At 36.2% G+C, this 22516-nt stretch overlaps 1 long non-coding RNA gene across 1 annotated transcript in view; it reads right to left on the reverse strand.

Annotated features, from left to right (window-relative positions):
* The window catches only part of LOC110396782, a 32562-nt gene continuing 26384 nt past the window's right edge, over positions 16339–22516 (reverse strand). Inside the window, exon 4 of the long non-coding RNA XR_002437255.1 lies at positions 16339–17103. This is a non-coding gene — a long non-coding RNA (uncharacterized LOC110396782). The remainder of the gene's footprint in view (positions 17104–22516) is intronic.

Consider the following 22516-nt stretch of genomic DNA (forward strand, 5'->3'; position numbering starts at 1 on the left):
CCTGTGGAGGAAGTGTTTTGCCTAGTAACTGGAGTTTAGTACTTAGAAAAGTAAGGAAAACTAATGTTATCCTGGGCTGTATTCAGTAAAGTGTTTCTAGCAATTTGAGAGAGGAGACCCTTCTCCAACGGTGTGGCCTCACCTGGAGTACTGTGTTCAATTCAGGGCTCCCTGCTAAAAGAGAGACTTGGATATATAGGGAAGAGACCAGCAAAGGGTCAGTAAAATTATTAAGGGATTGAAGCATCTGATTCTATGATTCTATGAAAGACTGAGAGAGCTGGCACTGTTTAGCATAGAGAAGGCTAAGGATGAATGTTATGAATGTATACTTGAAAGGTGGGTGCAAAACAGAGCTAGGCTCCTTTCCATGTCCAGTACCAGGACAAGAGACAAAAGGCACAAACTGGACACAAAACATTCCATATAAGCATCAGGAAGCACTTTTTTGCCATGTGGTTGACTGTGCACTGGAGCAAATTGCCCAGAGACATTGCAGTATTTCCTTCCTTGGAGATCTTCAAAAGCTGGGCAACCTAAACATGCCCTGTGTCCCTGACTGATCAGTGTTTGGAGAGATGGCTTCCCCTGGTCCCTTCCAACCTCAACCTTTCTGTCATTGTGTGATCCTGTGGTCTTTCTTTTTTGATTCTAGTTGAGTTTTTTTATTTTTTATTATTATTATTATAAAGGACTAGATTTTCTTCCAAAATTTTAATATCATCTAAAGTACACAATCATTATTAAATAATTGACCTCAATCTGTGATAGTCAAGCTATATAGCTGGCATAAAGCAAACGAAAAAGCTGAAGTCTCAGTAGAGATACAGGTATTTTACTTTTTTCAAGGAGGACTACTTAATCTAGAAAAAAATCAAACAACGTTTGGGAGGAGGCAGAAGTAGCTTTAAAAAATGCATTTTAATTTTGTTTTGCTTATATTGTGATTCCTCATAAGATGTGATGGGCATGTTTTTTCAGTGATTGTGCTGCTGAATGCAGTAGACCATGTCAGTCATAATCCATGTAAATGAACTAGTCTCACAGTGCTGCTATATTTCTCATGAGTATCACAAGATGTACAGAATTCTCCTCTATTCCACAGCACGAGATTTGTGAAGATGTATAGTATGGCTCCAAGGAAAAGCATCTTCCAATTCCCCTACTTCAAGGTACTATGAACAGTAACTGTACCACAAGTTCTCTGAAATCCCAAGTGTACTCAGTTCAATCTGTGTAGGGGGTGAGAGTACCAAGTTTCCATGAGGAATACTTGATACTATAAATTTTAATTTTATATTAATTATAAATTTACCTTGTTCTTCACAGAAGTCATGAAGTTGAAATATACTGTACCAAATAAAACTACTGGGGAAAGCAAAGCTTCTCATTTACCAGCATGCCTCTATTAAACCCAGAAGCAGGGCAAAATAAATAATAAAAGGTACTGAAGAGTAAAACCTCTTGAATCACAAAAAGCAGATTAGGTGAGGTACATCACACGATCCATAATTTGAGAAGACATTCAAGTAGTGTTATTGATGTGGTACCCAGAGCCTGCAATTATCTCAATACACAGTCATTCTTACCTCTAGTACTAGTGGAGGATAAAGTAGTAAGTCAGTTAAAACAGTTTACTTATGTAGTAGTTAAAGATTTTGTTTTCTTGGTCTGTTGAGGTGTCGATATAAGAAGATATCTCAACATTTTATTTGGAATGTTCTTTACTAAGTTGCCACATTGCATTTAAACAGGAGGCATGACAAAATATTTGCCTTCATTCTATATGCAGAGATTTATCTTACGCATTCCTTCAGTGTAATGTGAGTGTAAATGTCAACTAAGATATTAATTATAGAGAACCAGTTAATGATTTTAAAGCATTTCTCAGTAAGTCAGTGCATAATGATGACTTGATTAGACTTGCTAATATGTTTCTTCATGTTCTCTCTGGAAAACTCCTGGATATTGTTAGTCTGTAAACTTTGAGATTACTCTAAAGCTTGGATATTATGACCTACAATAATGTAGCTATTGCAGCTGATGTAAGTGAACACGACCATTTGCCTGTCTTTATGACAGCTTAGAACTAAGACATATTTTTTTGTGTGACTGTTTATTTACATGTGTCCTACTATAGTTTCATGGGCAAGGTTATTTGTGAAACTATTTGCACACTTTGTATGTAATTCTGCTGTAAAATTAGCAGAAAACTAGTTGACAGATTGTATTCAGTGTTAATGGAAAATGTAAAAATGCAACACAAACTGAAACACAGGAAGATCCATATTAACATGAGAAAGAATTTCTTTACTGTGGGGTGACAGAGCACTGAAACAGGCTTCCCAGAGAGGTTATGGAGTCTCCTTCTATGGAGATATTCAGAACCCCCCTGGATGCTTTCCTGTGCAACCTCCAGTAGAACGCCTTTTTTAGCAGAGGGGGATGGACCAGGTCATCCCCAGAGGTCTCTTCCAACCCCTCCAATTCTGTGATTCTGTGATTCTGTGAATGACCTTTGAATTCACTATTATTCATTAATACTTAATACTATAAGGAGCTTCAAATAATACCAGCCAGAAAGGACAGCAAATAATTTATAGATTGAGTTTATAATTGAAACAACAAGCTACTACATGTATCCAGGAACAATCAGCTACAAAAATGCAAGAAAAAAAAAATAAAAAGACTGCCAATAAGTCTTGTGGTAGATTTTATGTATTAGAAAGCACCTGAACTAACAACTATATTCTGATACAGAGAAAGTACATACCATCATGGATTGTGGAAGAATGCAGCCTGAAGATAACTTTCAGCACTAATAAAGCATTCAGTGAGATACTATGTCATGTTTTGGGAAACGTTACAATTTGTGTACTTCTGAGACATAAATCATTTCAAGAGTCCAAAGGAAAGCACTGTACATGATCATAGTTCTAGAAATTATGATTTTTGAGGAAATCCTGAACAGTGTCACTTTAAATATTCTAACAAAGTAGAAACTGATAGAACAATTCATTTTCAGATATGTAACCTGTAGTTTCAAGAAAGAATAAACAGAAATGTTTTCCTTTTCCATGTGGGCTTGAGAAGATACAATAGGATTTAAATGAAGCAAAGCAGGTTAAGTGCACTGTTAGGGCATATCAAAATGATGTCTGGGATTAAGAGAAAGAGGTAATTTTTCTGCTCCAAAGAGGAAGGGAGCAATCTTTTCTCTCTTGCAATGGAAAAGACAATAGATTGGAAAATGGAAAGAATAAATAATGTAGAAAGTGATAGAGAAATGAACCAGTCAATAATCTAGAGATATATGGCTTTTCCCCAAAGATGTGTTTAAGAATGGAGTGGCAGAAATACTGATAATGAGATCGTATCATATGCACATTTAATAGCCAGTTATCTAGGTGGGAGTACAAGATAGAACATCCTGTGCAGTTTACGTAGCTTAAAGAATCACACCTTATGTGCAAAGCCAAGGGTTTATGGCTGGTGCAATTAAGGACTTAAAAATCCAATCAAATAATAATTATTAGTCCTATTACAATGTTATTGTCCAAATTATCCAACAATTAAAACTCATTTTCTATAATGATATGGGACTATGTTCACCTTTCCTATATTCTTCTGGATCCAAAAGCTGATGAAGAGCGATAAGAGGGTTGAAGAAAATTATTAGCATTCAAAGCTATTTGCCAAAGGAATTTAATGTTGATGCTGCGAGTTTTTTACTCTTCATTCTAGATTATTCTTTGGATATTTTTTTAATCTTTTGTAATATACCTGACACCTACAACTCCTTCTTCATAAGTCCAGCACTCCATTTTAAATCCAAATAGACAACATATGGTGTGGTTTACCTAGGTAGGATAGCAAATTATACCCAAGTATCAAGGCTGCATTTCTTTAGTGACTAGTAACTGTTCTTCTGCCTTCATCCTGTGCCTTTCACTTCAGAGGCTTTTGCCACTATTCTGTGTTTGCACTTTTGGAGAACTCTAATACATTCCTTTCATTTCTCAACAACCCTCATCCTGTGGTTTCCTGATAATGTAACTTATGTTTATTAACACAGAACCCTTAGATATAGATATTTCAGTAACAGTTAATTCTACAAAAACAGTGATATAACAGAAGACAAACATACAGATATTTATGTGAGCAGACACCATGCTGTGGTACCTGCTTGCCTGGGAGTTCTAGCAGTATCACTAGTGCATTCTCAGAATTACTCTACAAGAGTAGTTATAGCTAACTGTAGTTGGAAAAGGACTAAATGAATTCAAAATGCCTTTTTAAATATTACAATTCTGTTTTGTATTCTGTATGATGTTGATGGACTACTAGCGCAACGATAATATTAGAAAGAAAAAAAAGGAAACCTGTTTATGAGTAAGTTAATAGTAAAATAGTGCGCACTCCCCCTCCAGCTGTTATACTATTTAAAAAGGGACTCAGTACCTGCTGAAACAGGTATGAGATCAAGAAAACGGCAGTATGACAATATATGTTACCCCATAGCAGGAAGCCAGCACTGCCAAAAAGAATTATCTAACATTTTTTAAGCTATTGTATTTTCTTCAGAGGCTCGCTGTGATTAAAAGGTTTAAAATATCAATTTTCATTTCAGTAAGGTGTTCTAAAATTATATAGAATGTAATTGCAGAACTTCGAGGAAAAAGAGCCTAAATATTAGCACACTCATTTAACACACTCCATCTAACATGTTAAAAAGAATTTCTGTCCATTACCATTAGAATGGTAACTATGTTACTTTAAATCTACATCTCCAGAATATTCTTTCTACAGTGAGCATGTAATGTAATGTAAGCACCGAGACAGTTTTGCAAAATGACTTATCAGTGCTATTACATAAACACTGCAGTGTTTTTGTGTTGATCTGAATGGGATTTCACAATTACTTTAACGTATGTGAAGAAAACGTTGATATGCTCTGCTCTCAGAGTGATGTCAAACTTAAGGCACTTTGCAGGAACACACAGCATATAACACTTGGAGACAAAATTCAAAGCTGAAACAAAACATTAAGCCTTTTAAGATAGCTTTAGTTAGATTACCCATACGAAAGGATCGCAAAGATAAGTCAGATGAAGTGTCTGAATTCTTGTCTGTGAAACAGAATTATTTTTATTATTTTTTTACATACCATGCCAGCTGTACCAAAATGAAAATATCAAAAATGTACATATATTTCATTATGCCAGACTTGATTTTATAAATTTTAAAGTATTTGTGTGTGATTCTTTTCTGATTTGTACAACAACAACAAAACAGTATTTCCATGAAAAAGAATTTCAAACCAATACGTAATCAAAATCAGTATTTCTACTACTGTACCTGAATTTATCTTTAATAATTTGGAAGTAACAGTGAACACAAATTGGGATTTTACTACTCCTTACTTTGTATAATGTACTAATACTAAAATAGATATATGAAGTATTTGATGTTTCAAAATATTAAAATTCTAATGTCTCAAAGAGTCATCAATCAATTGCCCTAATTATCACCTTCCAGTCAAAAGCAAATATAAATAATGCTACTCTTGGTAAAATAACGATGATAAATAGTTTAGTGTACAAGTCAGCCTCTCTTTCACCCCATCTCCTGGCTTGTAGGATATGGAGCAGGGAAGTCATTGTCCCTCTGTACTCAGCCCTGGTGAGGCCCCACCTCGAGTACTGTGTCCAGTTTTGGGCCCCTCACTGCAAGAAAGACAATGAGGCCCTGGAGCATGTTCAGAGGAGGGTGACGAAGCTGGTGAGGGGTCTGGAGCACAGGCCTTATGAGGAGCGGCTGAGGGAGCTGGGATTGTTCAGTCTGGAGAAGAGGAGGCTCAGGGGAGACCTTATCACTCTCTATAACTACCTGAAGGGAGGTTGTAGTGAGCTGGGGGTAGGCCTCTTCTCTCTTGTAACTAGTGACAGGACAAGGGGGAATGGCCTCAAGTTGCGCCAGGGGAGATGTAGGCTGGACATTAGGAAATTCTACTTTTCTGAAAGAGTGGTCAGGTGCTGGAATGGGCTGCCCAGGGAGGTGGTTGAGTCACTGTCCCTGGAGGTGTTCAAGAAACATTTAGATATAGCGTTGAGAGACATGGTTTAGTGTGGTTATTGGTGGTAGGTGGATGGTTGGACTGGATGATCTTGTAGGTCTTTTCCAACCTAGCTAATTCTATGATTCTATAACACTGATAGTTTCATCTTTGTGAGACTGATTATCACAGAATCATAGAATCTTAGAATGGCCTAGGTTGGAGGGTCCTTAAGGATCATCTAGTTTTAACTCCTCTGCCGTGGTAGAGTTGCCACCCAGTAGATCAGGTTGCCCAGGATTCCATCCAACCTGGCCTAGAACACCTCCAGAAATGAGGCATCTACAACCTCTCTGGACCAGTGCCTCATCACCCCCTGAGTAAAGAATTTCCACCTAACATCTAGCCTAAATCTCCTCTCTTTTAGTTTAAAGCCATTTCCTCTTTTTCTGTCACTATCAGACCTTGTAAAAAGTCTGTCTCCCTCCTGCTTGCAAACTGCCTTCAAGTAGTAGAAAGTCACAATGAGGTCTCCTTGGAGCCTTCTCTTCTCCAACCTAAACAAGCCCAACTCCCTCAACTCTTCTTCACAGGAGAGGTGCTCCAGCCCTCTGATCATCCTTGTGGCCCTCCTCTGGACCTGCTCAAACACCTCCATACCCTTCCCCTACTGGGGTCCCCAGGCTTGAACATAATACTTGAAATGGAGCCACACAAGGGCAAAGTAGAGTGGGACAATCTCCTTTCTGCACCCTGCTGGTCACCCCTCTTCTGGTGCAACCCAGGATACTGTTGGTCTTTAGGGTTGCAAGAGCACACTGCTAGCTCATGTCCAGCTTTTTGTCCATCAGGACTCCTAAGTCCTTTTCTGCAGGGCTGCTCTCCGTGAGTTCTTCTCCCAGTCTGTACTCATATCTGGGATTGCTTCAGCCCAAGTGCAACACCTTGCACTTGGCCTTGTTAAGCCTCATTAGATACTCATGTGTCCACTTTTCAAACACGTCCAGGTTCCTCTGGATGGCATCCCTCCCTTCTATTACGTTAACTGCACCACTCAGCTCTGTGTCATCAGCAAAATTGCTGAGGATATGCTCAATCCCACTGTCTATGTCACTGATAAAGATGTTGAAGAGCACTAATCCCAAGATGGACCCCTGGGGGACACCACTCAAGACTGGCCTCCATGTGGACATTGATCTGTTGACCACAATTGTCTTTCTATGACTATTTAACCTATTCTTTATCCACCTGATAGTCCAGACTTCAAATCCATATCTCTCCAATTTAGTGATAAGGATGCGGTGCGGGACCATGTCAAAGGCCTTGCACAAGTCCAGGTAGGTGACATCTTTTGCCCTTTCTTTGTCCACTGATGCCGTCATCCCATCGTAGCAGGTCACCAAATTGGTCAGGCATGATCTGCCCTAATCTATGATCCCTATTGAGTCCCTACCTGTAAGATCCCTATTGTTCAAGAAGGTTGGCTTCACATTGTTCAACCTTAAGAGGTTCTTTCAAAACACAAAAGGAAATCAGTTATCACAAATGAAAAATGTGTCATAATTCTAACAATATAAGTGGATGATTCTAATCTGTTGGTCCTTAAAAATATGTGTAGCTGTACTTATTCAAAAGAAATACTAAAAATTTTATAATTATTATATTAAAAATATTATCTTGGTAGTGTAGTTATTGTATAGGCTCAGACAGCTTTAAAGGTTATGTGACAAATGCAAGCATTTGCAACTCATATTCACAGAACAAATACGAATGTATATATTCTATATACTTAACTTCAAACTGATAAATAGTTTATATGAATTAGAGGAGAGAGTTGGCTGAAAATATTATTTGCTTTGTCTGTTGTAGAATAGCAGCCACTGGGAATACAACACAGATGAGTACAGAATGATGGAGTATTTGCACAGCATCCAAAGACATCATTCAGTGAGGAAAAAAAAGGTGATGAAAATGAACATCCAGAAATCATTCTGTAAAGTTTTTGTTGGTTCCAGTTCTTTCAAACCATAGCTTACCACCACATTTCTTAAGCTTGTGGGGAAAAAAATACTTCAAGTAATCAAGTTAGAAGATTTTGAAAATTTAAGAAATAAGGGGATAATTTCTTCTGGAATTCATTTGGAATTTCAATTCAAACTCATTGTCAAGATGTCAAATGCTCAACTGTTTCAAAAGTTGCAAAACTGTTGAGCAATTAGATAGCAATAGATAATAGGGAAATACACACACACACACAAAAAAGAAATTGTTTCAATTGGGCAGACACCTTTGGTACTTTAGGAATATATGAGGTATTTTTAATTCCTCTACTGAATCCTTTCAGAGAAGAAGATTGTCTAAGGACAGACAATGTGGAGAATGTTAATAATTCTGATCTCATACACCTTGAGTGCAAATTATTTCAGTGTTAGCACTGAAATGGGTATCCATTTTGTAACAGTTCATTTACTGCAGTTAGAATTGTCCCTGGTATATATTTAAGGATAAAGTGATGTAAAAGGTTTATTTGCAGAAACTAATGGCTATAAAATGTTTGAAGATGGGAAAAGATATTGTTATGAGAGTCTGATATAGACAAAAGTGAGGACATTGTTTCAGGTGAAAAAATCAAAGGAAAATTAATTTATAGTCAATGTCGAAAATATATAGTCTGAAGTGAAAAATACTGAATACTTAAAGCATATAAAACTTCAAAAAAGGCAAATAGTGCACTTTCATCATATATTAATCAGATTTGTCTTTCCTACACAGGCCAGAGAATGTAGGTATAATGCACATAGCTAGAGGATTACTTAAATGTGTCATCAATCATTTATAGTTATTAATAATGATATATGGAATTACATGACATATAATCTTAGGCAGAATGAGAATTCTCCAAAATGAGTTTTGTTGGAAAAAATGATATAAATTCAGTTATTTGTAAAAAAGATGTAATTGTTCTATAGAATTTTATTTTCTTTCAGATCAGATTTTAAATTTTATTCCACAAATAAAATCAGAAGTAGGATTGATGTATTTTAACCCACCTAACAGAGATTGAATATGTTTTTGTCATGCATTCATGCAGGGGTGGCGCTTTTTATGGAGTCAGCAGTCTCCATCTTGACCAGTTTCTTGTAGCCTTCTGACCATAGAAGTTCTACTTCCCCACTATGCTAAGCATGACCAGCACATTATGTGCTGGCATAAAACAAAATACCACTGTGCATCAGGACAGGAGGCACACTATGCCTGTACAGCAACCACCTGTAGAACAGGGGGGTCACTATCAATTTCAGAGACACCACTGCATTTCTGCATCTAGAAAAAAAGGAAAATATATGCCTAGAAAACAATGAATGATGGATTGGCTGGAATAAACTATATGCTCCACCCATAGGCACATATTCCAATAATGGGGCATCAAATAACTGTAATTTCTTCTTCATAAATGAAAGAAGTTATTAGTTTACTTTGAGTTCAAAACCAGGGTTAAATAACAAGACTGACTCTCTAATTCTTTTGCTGTAATTACCTCAAATATAGATTTTCATTATAATATTTTTCTGTTCTTGTATTATTTTCTTTGTTACTCTTCTTTATTGATTCACATCTCAATTTCCAGATTCTGGGAAAAATTTCAGACATTTCCCACTCACATACATGTTTAAACCAAGGTAGGAAGACATTTTTTATGATACTTTCCCTGGTCGTCCATATTGGTAGTGTGCTATTGGCTGCTGTTCTAGATCTTAAACACCTCAATACTGTTCATATAATACAGTAAACTTAGATGTCCAGCTCCATTTCTGGAAATTAAGCACCAGAATGGGAGATAGAGCATTACTTAGTCTACAGATCCCTTTGTGGACATAAGCTTTGATGAAATACTACAGGTTTTGAACATAATGTTTCAAAAGACTTCAGATACTAACTGAGGTAGAACATTAATGTAGGAAGTTAATGAGAGAAAACAATGACAGAAAAGATGAGTAATCTAGAATTCAGGCAATATTTAATGGGTAGTTACTTGTGTATTTAATTCTGAAAATCTACAATTGCTATTTTACTAATGGCAGTGGTATAAAGGAAGATGCCTATTTTTCAGAATGCAGTCTAGTTAAGCTATACCTAAACTATATACAGTTCTGGCTGATGTAAAATTTTTTTCTGAATTTTACTATTACAGAATTTGTTTTCTGCAACCAGTCTGCAGCCTATTTGCCAAAATTTATGTCAAAAAAATGAAAGATAGGCAGATTAAAAACTAGTTACATGTTTACAATATAATTTTCTACTATAGGTCTTAATAATACTGATTTTCCATAGTATAAGTTATTTAGTCTAACAGCAAGCAGATAATTTGATTTCTCAGAATATCTATCAAATATGGGATTGTTAACTAAGTTAATATGTCTTTTGAAAATTAATAAATAATACCCTTGTCTCAGTAAGAAAGAACTTTTGATTAGATTTAGTGAATACATACCATAAGAACCAGAATATGTACTTGTCTTATGTTCCAGAGTTGGAGAGAGTGGACAAAATATTATTTTGTATTTTTAAATTAATCTACAAATAATAGCCTACTCATTGTTCTCAAATCAATTGGTCTTTGATTGCATTTAAATTTGCACAATAAAAAGCATAATTAAATTTTATTTAATATTATCTCAAGACCAACTAAATTTATATTTTAAACGCATCTTGTTTAACAAATACATTTTTTTCTAGCATAATTCTTTGAAAAGAAATTTTGGACTTTACTAGCTGTATCTGCATGATCTATAGAAACAGAATGTTATGAATTGTCTATTTAACAACAAATCTGAATAGACTTTCATCGATTTTTATCACTTCTTGCTTTCTTAACTTTTAAATTAGACTATTTCCTAATCTTTCATGTTCACAACACTTATAATTTCTCCACCTAATGAAATGTAGTTAGAGATTTCTCAATATATTTCTTCTTTGTTTAATTTGTCTATGCCATCTTGCCTACTGACCTGTCTCCATGAGAAGGGGAGCTGGTATTCTATGCTTTGACTCTGAATTCTTTCTTTTGTACTGTTTGTGCTGAGATTCCCACAATCTGTCCTGAAGGACTGGTTAATTTTTTTGAATAATTCTACCCTTGACCCTTGAAGTTCTAGTTTATCAAATTTGCAGTGAGCTACATGGCTATTATCATAAACTAACTCTTCAAAACTGTTTATCAATTCTGCTATCGGTCTCTCAATTTTTTCCTGTTAGCCGTTAGCCATTAGACATTAGGAAAAACAAAAAATCAGCAATGTGATCTTCACTCCTGTTAAGTAATGTTTCAGAAAGTCATGTAGATAGCAATTGCCTAGCATATGCCATCTTTGCTATTTTGTTCTATGCCACTGTGAAACAAGCCACCCTAATTCCATCATTTCTTAAAAACATCCTTCATTTTTCTTTACATGATTTCCCTGATTTCTTTGCAGATGAATTAAGGAGAATGGAAAAGAGGTTTGGGTTTTTTTGTTGTTGTTTGTTTGTTTGTTTGTTTTCTGTTGGCTCTACTTTTCTTGAAAAATAGAAGGAACATTATTCCATGATAGTCAGATAAACAATCATCCTTGACTGTGGGTTAGCACAGGCCAGGCTGAGGAGACTTTGTTGTATAATATCACACCATTAGAATCCTCCAGAAAATAGGACTATAAACAGTGGTTTATGATGCAAGTTCCACGCATATGCAGAAAAAAAATTGAATTTTTGCTTGTATTTATGATCACAGCTCTCAGATACAGCACTGTATATATTCTGTGTGCCTTTTAATCATATAACAGCCATCAAAGCAGGTTTTTTTCCTTATAGATACTTATCTCAGTTTCATTGTGTGTGCTGTTTATAATTTCTTTACGTTTTTTACCCTTCTTTTTCTCCTCCGTCTTTTTAGTTCCTTGTGAAAATTTCATTAAAATTCATTGTCATTCCAGTAATGTATTTATCCTGCTTTCCAGATAATTAAGATGGTAAATAAACTTGGAGAGAAGAATGGCCTTGATACTAACCAATATTTATGGACAATGAACTTTACATTATGCAGATTCATCAGGCAGACATGTTTCAGTTGCTTCAGATGTGCCCTCAAACAAAAAAGTGAACAATGCCATACATTGGAACCTATTTGAATTCTCTCTTTATTCTGTGGCTGCTATTAATTAAAATAAGTTTTAAAATGAAATGTCTGAGGATGATTTAAGAATACTTTGTGAGATTCTGTTGTCATTGATGTTTCTGTTAAATCTTTGCAATGATTTAATTACAAAGAAATTGTCCAAACAGACAGGGATCAGGTTAGGAAAGCTAAAACCCAGATAGAATTAAATCTAGCCAGGGACACAGTGGGGAACAAGAAGAATTTCTACAGGTATATCCATGATAAAAGGATGGTCATGGAAGATGTGGGCCCCCTACAGAAAGAAACTGGAGACCTGATCACAAGGGAAAGAGAGAAAGCTGAGATGCTCAATGACTTTTCCACCTCAGCCTTCACCAACCAGGGCCCTAGCTGCACTGCCCAAGCCAGGGCTTTTGCCCAAAGCAAAGGTAAGAAACAGGAGAAGGAACTTCTGCCCGCTGAAAGTGAAGATCAGGTTTGAGACCATCTAAAGCACCTGAAGGTGCACAAGTCCATGGGGCCCAAGAAGATCCATCCACACATTCTGAGGGAACTGGTGGATGAAGTTGCCAAACTTCTATCCATCATATTTGAAAGGTCATGGCAGTCTGGTGAAGTTTCCACTGATTGGAAAAGGGGAAATATAACCCCCACTTTCAAGAAGGGAAAAAAAGAAGATCCAGGGAACTACAGGCCAGTCAGTCTCACCTCTGTGCCTGGCAAGATCATGGAGCAGATCCTTCTGAAGGCCCTTTTGAGGCACATGGAAAATAAAGATGAGGTGATTGGTGGTAACCAACATGACTTCTCCAAGGGCAAGTCATGCCTGACAAACATGGTGGCCTTTTATGATGGAGTTACAACAACAGTAGACAAAGCAACTGATATTATCTGCCTGGACTTGTGCAAAGCATGTGACGCTGTCCCACATGATATCCTGGTCACCAAAATGGAGAAAAAATGGATTTGATGGATGGACCACTCGCTGGGTAAGGAATTGGATGGACGCTTGCACTCAGAGTCTTGTGGTCAACAGCTCAATCTCCAAGTGGAGACCAGTGATGAGTAGCATTCCTCAGTGATAGGTGTTGGGACCAGTGATATTTAATATCTTTGTAGGTGACATGGCCAGTGGGATTGAGTGCACCCTCAGCAAGTATGCAGAAGAGAGCAAGCTCAGTGGTGAAGCTGACACACTAGAGGGAAGGGACACCATCCAGAGGGACCTGGACAGGCTTGAGAGGTGGGACCATGCCCATGAAGTTCAACAAGGCCAAGTGCTAGGTTTTGCACCTGGGTTGGGGCAATCCCAAGTACAGATGCAGGTTTGGTGGAGAGTGGCTTGAGAGCAGCCCTGAGGAGAAAGATTTGGGAGTCTCAGTTGATGAAAGACTCAGTGTGAGCCAGCAATGTGCACTTGCAGCCCAGAAGGCCAACTGTATCCTGGGTTGCATCAAGAGAAACGTGACCATCGGGTTGAGGGAAGTGATTCTGTCCCTCTACTCTATTATCATGAGACCCCACCTGGAGTACTGTGTCCAGTTCTGGAGCCCCCAACACAAGAAGGACATGGAGTTGTTGAAGCAGGTCCAGAGGAGGGCCACGAAGATGATCAAAGGTGCTAAGGCACCTCTTCTATGAGAACAGGCTGAGAGAGCTGGGTCTCTTCAGCCTGGAGAAGAGAAGGCTCCAAGGAGACCTTATAGCAGCCTTCCAGTATCTGAAGGGGGCCTACAGGAAAGCTGTGGAGGGACTTATTATAAGGACATGTAGTGATGAGATGAGGGGAAATCGTTTTAAACTGGAAGAGACTAGATTTGTACTAGATATTAGAAAGAAATCCTTTACTGTGAGGGTGATGAGATGCTGGAGCAGGTTCCCCATACTCCTGTCTGGAGTCGTTCAAGATCAGGCTGGGCAACTAGGTCTACAGCGAGGTGTCCCTGCCTGTAGCAGGGAGGTTGGAACTAGATGATCCCTTCCAACCCAAACCATTCTATGCTTCTATTATTGTATAATTTTTCTGTCTTTGCTTCAAGATGAATAGAAGGATATTTCCACAAACATATCTGGGAAATGTAACATCTATTTTTGTTCTACCAGCCAATGCTTCAGAAGAAAAGAGAATAAATAAACCTGTTTATCTGTGTAAAGCTTTGAGAAATGTCACAATACTATCTGTATGAAATTGAAATTAAGTTATTAAACATCTTAACAAACCTGCAGATAGACTTCTTCTTTGAAGATTACTGCCACTTGAATTTAAGCTGACAATTATTAAAATTCAGGTTGCTAGATATACATTTCTCATTGAAAAACTAAACACCATGTCATTAAGTTGTCTCTTATGCCTTGCAATTGAGGTTTAATCATAAATATCTTAATTTGTCTGATTATAAGTTGCTTTGACAATGAAATATTAGATGTCTATCATGAGCTATGACTTCATCCAAGGTCCTCTGAAGTCAGTTGGATTCTTTCCATTGATTTATTTGACTTTGGATGAGATCTTTTGTGTACATATACTATAAGCTAAAAATAGAAAGGTATCATATAAACAGCCTGACAGACAGACATATTTATATGAACGAGTCAGTGCATGAGAGCATAATCCATTATCTTTCAAGATAATTTTGTAGAATGGCATCAGTTAACAAAAGAAACCTAGTGTTTCAGAGGATGAAGGAGGAAACTATGCATTAAAAGAGCAGCAAGTAATTTGTGAGTGAACAAGATTAAATAATCCTGTTACCTACTTCATGTTCTTTTTAAAAAATAATAGGTAATTTTAAAAATGAATGCTATATTAATATAAAGTGAGGAAAAATGTAATTGTAAAAAAAACATAGCAAGTTCAAAGGCAAATGTGGTTGCCAATGGAAATATTGACCAGGAATAGCTGAGAATGATGTCTAACATTTAACCTCTGAAAGGATCTGTCCTGAGTTTCAGATTGCTTGTTTTTCATCAATAAGTGAGATCTGACAGAAGTCAGAAGGTTAAAAAATCATAGCAAATTTTAAGAAAGAAATTTTAGACTTAATTTCAAAAAATATATATTTTTTTTATTTGGAAATTTCTTTTAATCTTAATGAAATCAGAAGTCAACTTCTTAGCAAAATAATCATAGATTTCAAAGAGGATGGTGACTATAAAAAATGTCATAGATAATTACAACAAGAAAACTAAGTAAGAAGTCTGAATTAGGGATTTAAAAAACCCAACAAATAGAAGCATAAAACAAGGTCATTTTGGCTACAAGACAGACACTGGATTATGGGAAAAACAAATGCATATTCAGTCTGACTGAGTAATGAAAATAAAATATTAATATTTCAGTCACAGTCTCTATTGTCTACTTAGTTCAAGATCTGAAAGGTGCAACATTATTGCACAGTAATTTATTAGGTTTACATGCTTTGTGAAAGGATTTGGGATTTTGATTTTTCATGCCTCTGCTCCTCCTAAGATTTATTTTTTGTGTACATGTGTGACTAAGGTATAGTTGTACAAGGCACTGTGAAACGCATTTCATGTCTCTATGAAAAGTTAATTTACTAAGACAACTATTGTTTGAGTGAAAATAGGGTTTTCAGCCCGCTGGAGAAGAAAGCGCTGAGTTTTAGCCATTAGTTTAAGAATTGTAGTTCAATTCTCCATTAGAAGCTACTGTCATTGAGGATTCTCATCAAATTACTTTTCTGTATTTCATCTCCATCTGTATGCGGGGGAAAGAACATTTCCCATTTCTTGCCATTTTTCAGGGATTGTGACTGCTCTATCTCTGTTTACTGTAATACTGTTCAGCATCTGTCAATTTACAGACTTTAGACGCTTATTGTGGTTAATACAAGAAAGTAGAAGCTGACGAGTGCAGATTGGTAAGAAAATCTTAGATCAGACCTAGCTAAGAGAAAAACACACTGCACCTTCCACAGCATTGTTAGTTTAAGTGGTCTGCTACTCGTGCTGCTTATTCTAGAGCAATGATGAGGACTTCTGATGAGAAAGGCTTACGCCTCCACTCCTTATGAGAAACCTGCTTTATATTTGCAGATGAAGTGTTCCAGTGTGAGAGCTGCTAGGTAACGTAGGCAAGTAAACTATAAAGGCGTTTTCCACACAGTTTCATAAGTGATTATAGTTTATTCCACACTGTTCTTAGTTAGGAGTAGTTTAAAGTTATTTCTCATCCCTATAAACAAAATTTATAGCCATTTGAAAATGTCTTTTTGAACAGGAACACTGTATGTGTTTATGTGTGCATTATCTCCACATTATTTTGTTGGTTAGTTTAAATTAGAGACAGGTAAAAATATATGTCTGGAAGAATATCCTATGTGCCTTTTTAGTTTGTCCCTGTCTGTTATAGTTCAATTGTTGATATTCTTCTGTTTTGTATACCTTCAGTCAGAAAGAGAACGTGATTCACACAATGTTCATGTTCATTTCTTGTCTCCAAGGCAATGATATTCAATTCAGGAAAAAACAAAAGTTCATTTCTGTCAAGCAGTCTGTTAAGGTAGGCTTTGTATCAGTAGAGTACATGTACATTCTTTGCCCAAAAATGACAAATATGCTTCATTTTTCTTACACTAATAGCTAGTCCAAAGCTGACCAAACAATTGTCATTGCATTTTGTGTACTGTATTGACTTACAAAAGCCAAACAACAGTGAACAAATTGAAAGTAAATCCTGTCGTGACCTTTACATCTAGTCACTTTGTCTAGGATCATTGCTAAAGGTATTTTTCTTAAGTATCTTTCTTGTGAAGATACATCCTTTAATCTGGTCATCACAGTGAAGAAACTGAACTGAACTTTTCTGACTTCTAGTCTTCCGGGCGCTCCAGCATGAAGCTTTCTTAAAGTCCTATGTGTCAATAACTTCCTGAAAAAAAAATAGTAAATTAAACAACTGTGTAATATCATTCTTCTCACCATTTATACAGGTTTAGTGTACCAAAAGAGGATGATGTTGAACCTCCAAACCAATTAAAAAACTAATTCTCTCAACGTGAAGCAATCACTATTTGGAGTGAACTGTCTGAATCCACACTGAAGAATGCTTGGTGCAGATTTTTCAGCAGAATAATGTTTTGCCCTGATAACCTCATGACTTAAATCTGTGTATGTAATTTCCATTTCAAAGAGTCTGAAATAATCATCTCAGATCAAAAATTGCAAAAAGATTTTGTGAGAGGCTGAGAGGACATGTTTTGCTCTTCCTGAAATGTAGAATGAAAGCATGTGGGATCAAAAGGTTTGCTTGGACAGTCGTTAGAGAAATGTTCCTAGGTATTATACCTAGCACAGTGCATATCCATAAATTATGTGTCTGAACTGAATTCCAGATCAAAATGTTCATTCAGTCAGTTACAGGATTACTTTTAGAAGAAGATGGTAAGTCTTCTTCTAAACCAGCATACATGCAACACTGGCAAGTCAATCATCCAAGAATCTGGAGGAAACTGGTGAGAAATTTCCTAGGACAGAAAAAGCCTACTTACTTTTTCTCCTTAGCTATATTTGAGACAAAACAGATGAGTGCCCTATCTAGACCACAGAATCTGAGATTATACTTTACTTGTGAAGGAACACAGGAAGTTCCATACAAACATGAGGAAAAACTTATTTACTTTGAGGGTTACAGAACACTGGAACAGGCTGCCCACAGAGGCTGTGGAGTCTCCTCCTCTGGAGATACTCAAGACTCATTTGGATGATTTTATGTGTAACCTACTCTAGGGGATCTGCTTTACCTTTGGCTTGGACTCGATCTCTTGAGGTCCCTTCCAATCCCTACAATTCTGCGATTCTGAGAATAGTAAAGCAGACTCATAGGTTTGTTAGATAAATCACACTAATTATGATGTATTTGCTACATATAGCATATTCTGTATATGGTATAATACAGACACAGGTAACTTAAAATTTTAATAAATTGATAGCTTTTTCCCTCACCTTCCCCATAATCAAACATGAAAATCTGAATTTCATTTGATAAGACCTTGTTTGTTTGACTGGAGCCCTAGCTTAGCGGATTACATTTTTATATTTCAGTACTGATTATTTACTATTGCAAAACACAGAATATCAACTGTTTTATATTATTACCCAAATGTTTTTTCTTATGTTTAAAATTTTTGTACTGATCCTGACAAAGTACATAATTTACTCTAAACTTTTAACAATATACAACATCATAGTAACAAAATGTTTTTGTATGGTTTGTACTGAAACCTCATTGAGATTCTAGCAAAAAAATTTTCATATATTTGCATATCTGAAATGGCATTTTAAAGCATGATCATTAAATTCAAATGAAAGGCATTGATAAGGGAAAGAATTAAACATGTAAAGTTGGTTTTGTCACACTGTGACATCAGTTATCTGAAGTACATAAGTAATTTCAGGAATTATTATTGTGTGAATGACTTTTTCTGTAATTAAAATTGGGGAAGAATACCAAGTGATATTGCTAAGAATAGCTGGCACTTTTAATTTTGCTGCTGTGCATAGACAGTGAGAGAAGACGGGGTTTGGCAATTTTTTCATGCCCTCTTGTCCTTTATACAAGACTCCATAGCTCGCTTCAGAAAGCCGCTCATTTATGGAGGTATCCTTTCAGTAAATGTATTCTTAATATCTGAACTGTTGGCTCCTGGGCAAAGAAAAAGGTGTATCAAGCCATGAACTGAGTTTCTGAATGTAAGATAAGTAACAGCTCCTAGAGAACTGCCTAATTGAGCACAAGATTACAGATACTAGAAAATTTAAGGTAATACTTGGTTTTTGAGTATTAGAGAGGTCTTTTCAATTACTTAGCCATTTGGAGGACTCTTCCTAAAAGAAACTACCTAATAACATTACAAAAACACATTATTTGTAATTAAAAATTTAATTGCATCTGGTATTCAGGACCAACATGAATGTTCCAGTACGTTAGTAAGGTTTAAAAGCAATTAGACTCACATTAGGAAAAATGTGATTCGACTGTGATGATAATTAGTTCAGGAACAGGAACCGGAATACTGACATCACTACCTCATTATTCTTAGTATGAACTAGGTCTGGAGTGAAAGTACTTATTTTTTTAAATTGTCAGGATAATAAAGAACTTGTGTGTTTCAGTCCTGTGATTGCTTACTTACAAGATGGTTGAATGGACAAATAATGAAAATTATGATTAAATATATCAAATAAATACTTTGGAAAATTGTTCTTAGAAGCTCAATATAACCCATCCCAAATTAGAGTGCATTTTGAATGTTATTGTTTTGTGTCTAAGTTCCTCATGTATAAACACATACATATCATATTATTATTTAACCATGTTTTTTACAAATATACTGCAGTAATCACACAGAGCCATAACTTTATAAGAAAATAAAATTATTATTATTAGTTCTTACATAGTAGTAACAAAATTCTGAAAGGGGAGAGAAAAAATTTAAGATCAATCCATAGATCTCTTGTTTTTTATATTTCTTATCACAGAATCACAGAATCGCAGGGGTTGGAAGTGACCTCCAGAGATCATTGAGTCCAACCCCCTGGCTATCTTAATAAGATGATATAGGTGTTCCAAGTTCCCAATAAACATTTATTTAAAACCACTGTAAAGTCTTTACAATCATTATGTTAAAGTGTTAGGCAAAATGGAAAATGAAATGAGAATACTTTTATTCTTTGTCGTTCTATAAACCAAATCAGCTATAGGATAGTCATTGAAGAATTTGCATAATAGGAATTAGTAAATATAATCAGTGCTTCAACAGCTATTTAAGCAATTAAAGAGGAATTCTGCATGCAAGATTTTCTTAAGAAAAAGTGTATCTTCTACAAGAAATTCCAAAGAAGCCATCTAAGTGAAAGAGTGTTGGAGAAGCATACTTGCATTTTGGATTTTAAGCATTTCTGCAGTTATTTAGCATTTCTGGTGTAGCTTTAAGATGCCTTATAAATATTAAAAAGGATTCTTTCCAGACAAGTTTTAAATATTAACAGCTTTATTATATTTTTTCCAAGCCTCCCAGCACTTCTTCAGATTAGTGACTTGGTGTTTATTGTGATCTTTCTATGCTCTGAAAAAAGAAATTATAGACCAGGTGTATCGGTTGCTCTATTTTTCATTAGGAACTGCAGATAAATTGATATTGAATAGTCCAGCCTCTGATATCAAGACAGAAAAGTTACTTTCTTCCTCTTGGCAGTGCTGAATGTCAGGTTATGGTGTTATGTGTGTATGCATGCAGACTATCAGAATCCTTTGAAATGGAAAGTGCCATACCAGTATAAAATATGTATCATTAAAGACTACTTTCATGATAAAACTGTGGTTTTCTTGTCCTGCAGTAGTCTTGAGTTACAATGCACAGTTCTTTCTGCCCCGAGCAATGTGTAGACAACAAAGTTTCAGTAAAAATCTAGATATGTATAGCTCTAATCACTATCACTCTGTGCTGTCACTTTCTCCAATAAACACATTGATGGGGAATGTTGTTCAGAATAATACTAGGGAGCTTGATCTAAATAATAAAATTGTATCAGGTTTTATGGAATGCTTAATGTACCAGAATTTTTCTGATTATTGGGACTATGGAGCTTTTAGTAACTGACAGAAATAGGGGGATTTTGAGTCTGAAGGAAGAATATATTGAAGGCCACCTATCAGAGAGCAGCGTAGTTAACCATATCTTACATTCTTCACAGACTCTGAACCTATAGATAAGAAGCAGATCAAACAATCAGTTTAGTCAGGCTTTCAGTTGAAATAATTTTACAATCCACTATGTACAGTTGTGAGTCTCTGATCCTTCATAGATCATCTCTAGCAAATCAGGATTGATTCCCACAAGGTTACAACTTTAGTCTAGTTAAACTTATTTCAAACATGGGGTCATTGCTAACCTCTAAATATAACATTTAAATTGTGATATCTTTCAGAATTTCTGATGGGTTTTAACTGACTGTGCTTCAGTTAAACAGCTTCAGTTAGACCATTTGTTTCTTTTGTGTTTTTTTGTTGTTTGTTTGTTTGTTTTACAGATCTGAAGACCTTCTGAAATTATCAATTTCTTCTTTAGTCCTTTGTATGTGTTCTAGGTTGTTCTCCTGAAGTCTAATTTGCAAACTTTGTTTAATAATGCTTAAAATGAGGACATGCTAAGTGTCAATCCTTTTGAAGGCATAATCCAATTAATTAACTAGAGCATGAGAACTCTCCTTTTAATACAATGTGTACAAGTTACAACATCTAACAAAGTTGTTCATCTGTGCTGCTTCATAAAGTCTTATGAATAAGATTACCCTGAGCTGTGTATCTGAGACTTCGATTACAGAAGGATGCTACATTTACCTCCTTTTCTTCAGTCATCTAAAAATTAAATCTGGACTAAGTTATGTTTGCTTTAATAGACAGCAATAAATATATCATAGTCCCTTATGATAGTGAGCTGACTAGCAATTAGCTAAGAGACCAAAAAATAGAACCCTAATGCTTTCGTTTGTGTGTACTCAGTATTTCAGAGTTTGACTCACTTTGAAAGACTGCCAATAGTGCAAACTTGACATGAGGGGAGGATCCCTCACTGCAAACTTCCAACCCATGGCAAGGGCAAAATTCTAGCCAAGGAAATCAGCTCTGGTGCCAGCAGGATCTGCAGTGCAGTGTAGTTCTGCAGTATACAAAGTTTTACTGCACTGGGGAAAGCTCATGGGAAAGCAAAGGCCCACCAGGAGCATGCAACTCCCAAGAGAGCAGTGGACAAGACAAGGACAGGGCCAGGAGTAACTGTGGCCCTCCCACTCTACCACTTCCAAGACCTTAACACCCTTGCAAGACGTTCCAGTCATTATCCACCCAACACAAAGCTATGTCCTCTGCATTCCCTGTGGCCTTTCGGGCCTCTGAAACTGACCTAGTTACCCAGACAGAGCTCCCAAGTGAATGTGCACCAACTGAGGTCACAGGTTTTGAGGTGTGCCCAGGTTTTCTGTCAGGAGATGGAATAGTGGGATCACATTATGTTGTTTCTTGGTTTAATTTTTTTTTTTTTTTTTGTATTCCCATTGATATAATTTATCTTGTATAAACCTGATATAAATGTAACACTATGCTAATGTGAATACACTAATTCAATGCTGTTGCTGTTAGAAGTATTGGAGATACTATGTTTTTTATATCCCCGGGGTTAGCAGAGGAACATAAGATCTCTATCCTGAAAGGTACGCTTTGAAAAAAATGGTTCTAAGATAAAGCATCTCTTATGACTTTTGGCCTTGATCAAATAAATTATAAA

The sequence above is a fragment of the Numida meleagris genome, chromosome 3 (assembly GCF_002078875.1).
Source record: "Numida meleagris isolate 19003 breed g44 Domestic line chromosome 3, NumMel1.0, whole genome shotgun sequence".
Classification (NCBI taxonomy): Eukaryota; Metazoa; Chordata; class Aves; order Galliformes; family Numididae; genus Numida; species Numida meleagris.